Source organism: Galendromus occidentalis, unplaced genomic scaffold, assembly GCF_000255335.2.
Source record: "Galendromus occidentalis unplaced genomic scaffold, Mocc_1.1 scf7180000077360, whole genome shotgun sequence".
NCBI classification, from domain to species: Eukaryota; Metazoa; Arthropoda; class Arachnida; order Mesostigmata; family Phytoseiidae; genus Galendromus; species Galendromus occidentalis.
The window spans coordinates 604,463-614,686 of NW_003805348.1; positions in this window are offsets into that span (position 1 = coordinate 604,463).

The window sequence follows — 10,224 nt, forward strand, 5'->3', positions numbered from 1 at the left end:
TGGAAGGGTTCGCTGTGATTGGCCGGCTCCCGAAGAAGCCTTAAACCAAGGAAATTGATGTTTATGCAGCGGCCTGCAGGATCCTTGTCGCTGCTCGCCTTCAAGGAAGCCACCGTCAGCGCGACCGCCGATCTCGGCAAGTCAACAGCCTCGGACTAACATATCCACGACAGTGACACCGACCGATAGCTCGACCCGGAACACACATTGTGAAGTGACATCATCTCGTCTTAGAGAGCCCTCAGCTACGAGCCACGCAATAACCTAGCAGCCGGAAGTCTGAAATTGATTGTCCCGGCTGACGTCGACGTCGTCGCTTGTTCTATCTCGCAAAATGGCAGAGTGGCAGATGCGCCGAGTGCGTTGACGGGCGTCGGACTGACTCTCAACTCGTCGGCTGCAGCCTGTCAAGTGTGTCTCGAGATGAAGCTGAGCAGATAAGCACAGACGGGAGCGGTCGTGCCACGCGCCATTGCTGAAGAGGGATACTCCAGATCGAGCAAGAATACATACTGCATCTCCCACGAGAAGACGTTCGAACTCAGATGTTTTTCGTAATCGACGCCGGAGTCGGCGACCATGTTTGACCGACTCCGGGCCGATGCAGCATGGTAGTCAGAGGATACGAGCAATTTGAACTGCGTTCATTGATATCTTCTTTCTTTTCTCTCCTTTGAAGTCGACAATGTACTGGCGGGGCTGCTGGAATGGGAAACAACAGGCGACGACTCCACAAGGCCGCGATGTGCTTTACGCGTACTGCGTTCGCTTGCTCGGCGACGTCAAACAATTTTCGTTATTGTTGCGGCGGCGACGGCGGCTGTCAACTTTCCATGAAAGAACAAGCACGAATAGGAGCGGAAGGAAGCGCACAAAAGTCGGAAGACGAGCTTCAATGAACAGGCCAGATGTTACTCGTTTTTTCCGGCTGCCAAACTTCCAGGCTTGCATGGAAGCATCGATAGATGAATTGTTGCTAAAGGGGACCCGATCACGCCTGAAAAGGCCACGGCGTCCGACGCATGCGTCGCGATAGCTCTCGGCGACTCGTTTTGTCGATCCGTGTATGAAGCGAATCGTTCCGGCACGAGGATGAGAGAAGAAACTAATTTCGAGATTTCGAGACATTGGACACGGGATCCGCTCGAGCTGATTCAGGGATCGGAAAGGTCAAAAGTCGGTGGGACGGGGAAGAGGGCTGGGGTAGGAGTTTCCGCGACCGAAAATAGCTTCTTAGGTTTCAGGGGTCGTCGGTATCGAGCCAGACGCCTCCCGCGAGGAGGGCGATCTCCCGCCGCATTTCGGAACTATCCGAAGGTAAGAATGCTTTGACTTCAAATGCGAGCTAGTCTTAAAGAATTAGGGGGGCACTTCAATTACCCATTCAAATTCGAATGTAGACGCGATGGAGTCTCTTGTAGGTGAAGGGCTTCTCGGAGCAGAAAGTGGATCGCGAGAATATTTCGGAGCGTAGTGGAACTCGAAACGGAGTCAGATCTATTCCCGATATTCGGAATCCACATGTTCCGGCCAAGTCTGAATCGCTGGTTCCGGATCCGTTCGAATCCCCAGAGACTCCCGCTGAGGTCAGCAATGAGCCTGCAATGGAATTCCATCCCGCCTAATGCGGGATCGCCCGCGAACGATTCAATCTATGGGTGTGTGCTGAGCAGGATAAGGAATTAAAACAATGTGTTCTCCCTCTCCAATCTCCAAGCGGAACTTGGAGGGAGCCAGATGCGGGAAAACCTGCTGTATGTCGCCGAGCTGTTCTTGTATTCATTCACAACAGTCTTGTACACAAAGCATCAGACAGACATAAAAAAACAAAGCTCCCTCCCTTGGAAGATCTGGGAGTCGTTGTCGCCGACGACGGTTTCGTTTCCATCTGCACCGTTCCTCTTGTTTCGCGCTAGTGCCGTTGAGATTGGATCCGTCCCGCACTAAAAGCCGCTTCGAACATCAGCCGCAGCACACACTTGTTTCGCACCAAAGACATCGTAGACGATCACCGAGCTTTGTGAGGGTTATGCTCGGTTTTCTTCCTTCGTCGGTTCTCTGTGTCCTCGACTGTTGGCGTCATCGCGGCCGGAAGAACTCCCGATTCTCTCCGGGGAATCGCTGAGCGATAGGTCAACAGACAGCTTTGAGTCCACGTTCCTACAGTAAGCCTTTCGGGTGTTTGTGTTCCCGACTGCCTAATACTTCGTCCTTCGCTGAGTGCCTTCCATAGTCCCACGGCCCGATAGGAGCTGCTTTTCGAGACTATAAAAATATCGCTGTGTTCCTCTTCGCTCCAATCGGAACCATATGGTAAAAGCTCCGCTCCCGGATCGAGAGGCTCCCTAATTAAAGAGAATCGAGCTTATGCTTGAGTCGACGGTTTGTCCCTATCGGTTCCCAGTCCTAGGGCCCGAAACGGCGAAATGTGAACTTGAGGCTGCATAGTGGAGGGAATAAGGATTTCCGTCGTTGTCGTCATCCTCGTCAGTCCTATCCGTGGTGGGAGCCCCGTCGGTGGTATCTATTAGAGGCAATCGATATTCCAATAAATCATCCGGGCTCATTTCCCGACAAGCCAGCCTCTCACGAGTCGAGTAAGTGTCCAACGACGAAGTTCGCACCCCTTTGCATGCACCAGAGGAACTATGTAGGCTCCGCGTCAGCGGGCCCTCACTGCAAGACGCGTTTCAGTATTGAGGCGAAGGCCGAGCCGTCAGGTAAGGCCGGATTCACTAACATGGGAAAGTGAGCGCAGCTCCCAGCGACTCCCATTATGCCGCTATAGGACATCTGCATTTCGTCCGGAGCAAGAAATAGACCCATGAGCATTCCTCGCGTCCCGATACGCTATCACCACTTACTGTTCTCGTGCTCCTTTGCGTTCACTTTGCATATGCGCTCGTCCGGCGGATCAGTCTGCGACCGAGAGGAGAACTGAAGAAAGAACTTTCCCTTAACCCGTCTCAGAGCGTGCCGTTGGACAAGCGAACCAGCAGGCGGACAGACGAGCGAGCAGCCGGGCGGGCGGACGAGCGACGAGCGGGTTACGCGTCTCCGCCAGATGCTCGACCCATGTCCCATTGATATGTCGACGTCAACGGGCGGGTCTGGGAGAGACTCGCGGCGCCGACCGATAACCCCCCGCAAGAACAAAGATAAGACCCGGCGATTGTGAGGGATCGAGGGAAGTCCCGGATTATCTCTGGTCCCTCTATTCCCGTCCGTAGTCGGCCAATCCTTTCAACTGGCTCCGGCGGAGAGTCACGCGTCTGGGGTTTGATCTCCGGTGTGCTCAACTCGATTGATCCATCGGTCGACACTTGCGCGGATGGATGAATTGTTCAGCTGGTTCACCTCGACGACTCTCCTTGTGTGGACTTTTCCTCGGTGGATACTCCCATCAGAGTAATGCTCGAGGACGGTTAGGAAAAAGGGTCAGTCATCCGAGCCGACAAACTGTCTCTAGCCCGATGCGTCTTCATCTAGCGCTGATGCTCCTCCAATGGCGTTCACCCTTGAGACCGCTAGCTGGCTGGCTGGTTGGCCAAGCGAACAGGCACAAGCTATCTCTTCGTGCGTTAGCCGTACTGGCGTAGCGATCGATCCCGACCGACGGCGGGAGCTGGTTCGCAAACTAGCTGAGACCGGTTCTCGGAGGAAAAGGACCCCAGGGTCGCCGACGACGTCCGAGGAGTTCCTGAAGTGGTCGCTCGTCCAGACGGATAGCCGACCCGCTGCGTGCCCGTCGCCGCCGGCCGAGCATCCTACGCGTTTTCGTCCGCTTCTCGCTGAGTTAGTTCCGCCGCTCGACTTGTCAGTCGAGCACCCGTCTGCTGCGTGCCTGTCTGTCAGGAGCCGGAGACTAGCGGCGGAGTGACTGGTCGAAGAAGGGGAAAGCTGGCAGAGGCCCAAGACGACGCCTTAATTCATTCCAACTCATTCAAGTGAATCTTCTGAAAAGCCTGCTCTACGGAGAGTTTGTGAAGAAAATAGCAACCACATCAGTCGAGCTCGGGACCGGTGAATGTGCAGTCGATTCGGTAGAACAGCTCCGCTTCTCCTTTTCCTGTATCTCTTGAATACATTATTGAAATGACTGCCGACTACCGGAGAAGTATTCGGAGACAGGGAGTTTTTCCCTCCGTCTGCCGTAAAAATCGTGACGGCTAGTCAAGCCAATATTTCAGGACTGTCCTAACGGAGATTTTTCAATGAAGCGCTGCGCTGCACCGGCGCCCGAGACGTCTCGTTCGCGATTCAAACTCGACGTGGCTTCCTGATCGCGTGAATTCTCGGGGGGAGCGAATCCGGACCGGAATCCGTGCACCTTGTCTGCGGAACTGCTCCGACTAATGCGTGGGCGGGATCATCCATCAGTCGAATTGATGAATCCGCCGAGGCACCTCGAAGATGGTGGCGACGACGGTTGGTTGGCTCATTACGACGTCGACGACGGTATCGGTTACGGTGGAGACCGCTCCGACCAGGGCTGGCTCAACCGACCAACCACCGGTATGGCGAGATTCGTTCGGAGTCCATCGGAGAAGCGGGAAGGCCGTCTTCCTTCATTAGACTTCATCGGTCGCACATTCGGCGCTTCTCGGCGTTCTGGTATGAGAATTAAGACCTGCATTCGCTGTGATCACGGCGAGGACTAATAAGAGGCACTGAGTAAGCCTGAGCACCGAGTTGGCCCGGGGACGTCAGGTGACAATGGCTCGAAATAAAGCGATTTCCATCGAAATGAGACACCTGGAATCGGCAACCATCTCTACCGACCACTCGACAAGCAGATGTGCCCAATACGTTGGGAACCGGCCGGCGGGAACGAAGATCACAATCGGAACGATCCCTGTCCGTGTCCGATGCGGGTCGAGTCTCAACAAATCGACGAGCGTCTTATTAGAGAGCCAGTTGGCTGTCGACCTTATCGCTACGTACCGCATTCTCTCACTCAGAGACTGGTTGTGAGCAGCGTGAGTGGTTTCTCGGTGGGTGATTTTTCTTCTTCCTGGTCGGAAGTCGCAGTAGTTTCTACTGACGGTGGCAGCCTGACGGACGCGATCTCTATTCTTAGGGAGGACGCTTCGATTTATTTTCATTAGAGCTCGACGCTCCTCGCGAGAACAAACCCTGCAATCGTACAAACCAAGCTCCACCGAGCAATCAACAAGAGACATTCCCGTCTGTTGAGTTCTCGAGCTCCGACTGCCTCTTTGTTGCACACAAACTCAGCGGGTACCTCGTGACGTGAGTTTATTGCATTCTGTATGTGAGCAACACGCTCGGAGGCAATGTATCTTTTTGTTTCACCTATCAAGAGATCACCTTGGATTAGACGCCGGGAAAAAATCGGGAACGAGACGGACGATCAGTCTCGGCCACCGACGAGTCCGGAGTTGCTCACCTACGCTTCGAAACAAATTGAAGAGGCTGAATCACGATCACGGACTGAATATAAAGTCGGAGGAGCTCTCCTGTCTCAAATATCCTACCTCTCTACCTTGGTGAGTGTTTCTCGTCTCAAGCAGGTGTTTCACGATCAACTTCGAAACCCTCTGATCTGACGGCACAAGTCTGCTTGCTAGTGGAATAATCAGAGGAACGTTCCTGCGCCCCTCATCATCGTCTTTCAATGAAGATGCAGCATTATTGGAATCGGCGTATGGGAGGGAGCCACTCGCTCATCCCACGAGTTGAGCGGAGAGGCACTCAGACATTCGAGCGAATCCTAATTATTCCTTATGTGGAACCTCGGCAATGGTACGGCAGATTTTTTCGAGTTGTAAGAATCGGCCCCTGAAAAGTAAGTATTCCTGGGAAAACCTTGATCCTGAACGCTCTTCGAAATGGGAGTCCGCGGCTCTACGCCTGGAAATCCACTTTCTCATCTTAGAGAGGATCGCCAAAAAGCAAGCTCCTGAAGGAAGCCGGTAGGGTGTATCGAAGTTTCAGGAGCGGGAGAATTGCAGTGTGTGTGGAGGCTAGGTTTCTGAAGTGACAGCTCGGCGGTGGAGCGCGAAATCAATGCGGATAGGAAGGAAGGGTCCGTCCTTGCACGTTTCCCCAATACTTTCCAGAGCTCCGACAGCTTCCACTGTCTCAAGGCTCCCTTCCAACGATCGTTTATGGTCTTCTCCCTTTGGGACGATGTGCGGGAGAACCTGTTCTCCTGCCAGCAAATACGGTGAACGTTATGGGTCTCTCATAGCTCTCAACATCCTCATCGTATTCTCTCGCAGCGTTTCGAGGATGAGAAATACATAGGTTTCGAGTCCTCAAAAATTTCTGAGTCCAAACCTTGACTTCAATCCTTATTTTTACGGAGCATTCCAGACATTGGAGCCAAACTCTCAGGAGATATTCCTCCGTCGACGCGTCGATCTAAACGATCCCGATCCTTCGGCCGTGGGATTCTTTCCCCTCAAGTTCCGCCGCACCCGAATCCTCAGAGAAGGTCGTGGACCTACCCACACAGACATGCAAAGACCATGCGTAGACTTACGGGTGACAACTGACCACTGCGACGATCAAGGAGAGAGAATCGTGATGCGGGGGGAAGAATGAGGGTCTTCGCTCGCGCGACCTTCTCAGTCCGAGAGACATCCTCAGGAGAATCAGCTCAGCATCGAGCATCAGAACGTCTCCGGGGCGTCCGTCCAGGGCGTGGCCATTCGTGTCTAGTCGTGCTTAGCGAACAATATAGGCGCCGATCGCGTTCTTCCACCTTAGCGCTTGTGATGGTGCCATCGCCAACAGACGTCGACGGTCGGCAGGCTTGTCTTGCGGGACATGTTTTGGGTGTGAGTAGTCCGCTCCGGCCAAAAATCGGATCCCTGATGGATCTCGGAGAAAAATTCGAAGCACCCAGCGAATACTTTCGATTCGAGCAGCAACGCAGCGAGATCTCTCGCGTAGAAGACCTAATGTTCCGGCGAAAATCGCCGATGAGCAAGGTCACCCGAGGAGCAGCCGGAAAAAGAGATTCGTCCCTCTCGGAACATTTGTGATTGACCCGGAGGGTTTTGGCAGAGTTTCACCGCGGGGAGTTGTGAGTTGCAGAGCCGTGTTTCCCGGCGTCTTCTGGTCACCACGGGAACTCTACGATTCTCACTTTACACTCTCGTATGCCGGCTGAGGAGTTCGGATTCTTACCACGTTCTCGCCTGAGCCCAGTGCCAAGGCGAACTAGTGCAAAGTGTGGCCGGACGGATTTGAGAAGGCGAAAGCGAACGGCAAAAGAGACGAGAGTTTTTCCGTGGTATTGGCTGTGGGGTATAGATCGTTCACTCGTCTCCGACTGGCTCCCTGCGTAGCTGAATGTGTGAGACGGCGGTGTTCGCAGCCCTTTGGGTCTTGACGGGGCGAGAGGAAGAGCTTCTAATGAACGAAGCGTGCTTGTTTCTTGTGCGCTCGTTCTGCAGACGATGCCGTCTATACAAGTAACGTTGAATCGTGTAAATAATTCTCGCTGTGCATTTCTGCCCGCAAGGGAAGCATTGATGGGCAACATTTAACATCGACACCGGCCGGGGCACAGACGGATATTGCGACGGCGAGAAAATATATTTAATGGTTCGAGAGGAATTCGTAAACGCTCTCCTCCCGTTCCCCATTCCGATGAGTTATTTCAACTTGCCGCGACTAAAGGCCCTCGGTCGCGGCGCTCCTAGCGCACGAAATCGACCCGAAATTGAGATCCGAAGCCTTCGAGGGCATATTGAGGGAACGCCAACGAGGTCTTCCGATGAAATCCCTCGTGCTCTCATCGAAAGTTCGGTGCCTATACACTTGCGCGCAAGTCAATTTGCGCGCAGCGTCGATTTGAGCGCAGGTACAACTAGCGCGCACCTCCAATTTGAGCGCAGCTTCGATCAGCGCGCACCTCCAATTTGAGCGCAGCTCCGATTAGCGCGTACCTCCGAATTGAGCGCGGTACCGATATGAGCGCAGATACGATTTGCGCGCACCGCGCTTTGGCGGATAGATGATTCGTTGAGAGTTTCGGGGAGAAATGGTTTAGATGTGAAGGCCAGCAAAAAGACGGAGCGTCACTTAATTTATTCGGAATAGCTCGAACACACTAATCACATATTGAACGGTGATACCAACTGTTATCTTGCGCTACCTCCCGGCTATAGACTAGACATGAGCACTCATGATCTTGCGAAAAACGGGAAGTTACCTGCCCGCCAACCGCGATGGTGACAACAGACTCAATAACGTTGGAGTATACCGTGGCGGGTGGATCTGAGTTTATTAAGTTCTTTTAGGTAATTTTTTCTGAGTTCAGGCGCCCAGCACCCAACCCTGCCTAAGTTTTTGAAATGCCTGAGAGTGGAGCAAGCTAAAACAAAATTCACGGTGACGAATTCTCTTGCTCAAGGACGTACCAGCAAACCGAGGAATTTAATCGAGATCGAACGAAACGACTGGCAGAGGTCGTCGAATCCTATACCAATCGTCCGAGGTTGGAATATTTGAAGGCCATAGCACACAATATAAAATTGTGAGGATCGATGTGTCTTTTGGTCCTGAAATAGTCTTAGTCCTGACAGAAGGAAAGCTTGTGCGATAGTCTGTGATAGTCTGACTCAGATCATCGGAATTTTCCTAAATGAATTAATTGACGTTCAGTCGAATGGAGTGTGTAGTTCACATGATTAATGTTTTGTTCTTCTTCTACATACTGCCCGCGTTCACATCTAATTCTTGACTATATCCTCCGAAAGTCTCAACGAATCATCTATCCGCCAAATCAGCGGTGCGCGCAAATCGTATCTGCGCTCATATCGGTACCGCGCTCAATTCGGAGGTACGCGCTAATTGGAGCTGCGCTCAAATTGGAGGTGCGCGCTGATCGAAGCTGCGCTCAAATTGGAGGTGCGCGCTAGTTGTACCTGCGCTCAAATCGACGCTGCGCGCAAGTTGACTCGCGCGCAAATGTATAGGCACCGAAAGTTCAGTCTCCTAACTTCTTTGAATTTGACTCACATCGAATTCATCGTCGACGCTAAATGCAGAGATCCCTCACTAGCGACCGGATGGAGCCTCTCAGAATCCCCGCTGATCCTGATTGGAACAATCTCCCCCACGTGACAAAGGATCGGTTTTCGAGGCCTTCGGCGCCTTGGCATCTCGTTTTCCGAAGTCAGCGACGTCTCCAACGGCTCCAGGTTCCCATCGCAAGGAGACCTGTCGAAAGGATCTCCAAAATCGTATTCGATTATTTCAGTCAGCATACATCGAAGGCTCACACTGGCAGCCGCGATCCAATAGTCCGAGTCGACTGGGTTCCCGAGAGTCAATAAGACGCTCGAAATGTGAAGAAGGACTCCGACGGAGTGTAGCGATGCCACATCTGTTATTCGGTCGACCAATTCGTTTCGACTGAACTCGAATCTCCCTGGCGCGGCCGTTCCCAGAACAAACTCCGTTTTTCGCTCTTTTGGTCCTGTGCCGACCAGGGAGGGGAATGTTGGGTGCCCAGGGTCTGGAGAATCGGTCCTGGATAATTCTCCAAAGTAAACGCGAGAAATCGGTGGATATCGAGACGAGGTCCTGCGATCTCGGTCGGTTGCTCCGCGTGGAAGTCTCACTCCTCTTTCCCAAAATCGATTGAAATCGTAGAACGAACGATTCGTTCCCTCATCGGACGAGAGAATTTCCTCCGAAGTTGAGCTTCCTTCCTTCAGAGAGCTACTTCTTTCGCCTCTCACTGATTCGGGGAAGAGTTGATTTGCACGAAGGCTCGAACCTCTCGTGGCTTGAGGGGTTTTCACCCGGCGATTTTTCTCCACTGTTCTTCTTGCTGAGCCGTGTCCCATTCCTCACTCGTTGTGTGATTTAGCCGACTCCCCAGAGGCCAACATGGCGACATCGAGTCAAGTTACAGCCGGACGTCGGATCCTTGAAGCGAAGAAGTTATTCGACCTCCTGGCCGAGCCGACCAATTCTCCCCATAGGAATCGAAAGAGCTCGAAATTTTGAATCGTCGCAGCCCATTACCATGCTCATCATTGGAGAGGGCAAAACGGGTGGACTCGCTCGTTTCTTTCGCCGAGATAAATGACTCAGAATCCGCGGGAGACGGAGGGAAATCGCAGAATGAACTGCCTCGGATGAGAACCATCCGAATGCAGCGGTCCTCAATCACTGTCCGCAGCGCCATTCCCGCCAGCGCGGAAGGACTACTCAAATATTGTATTCCTTCGTCGCGGG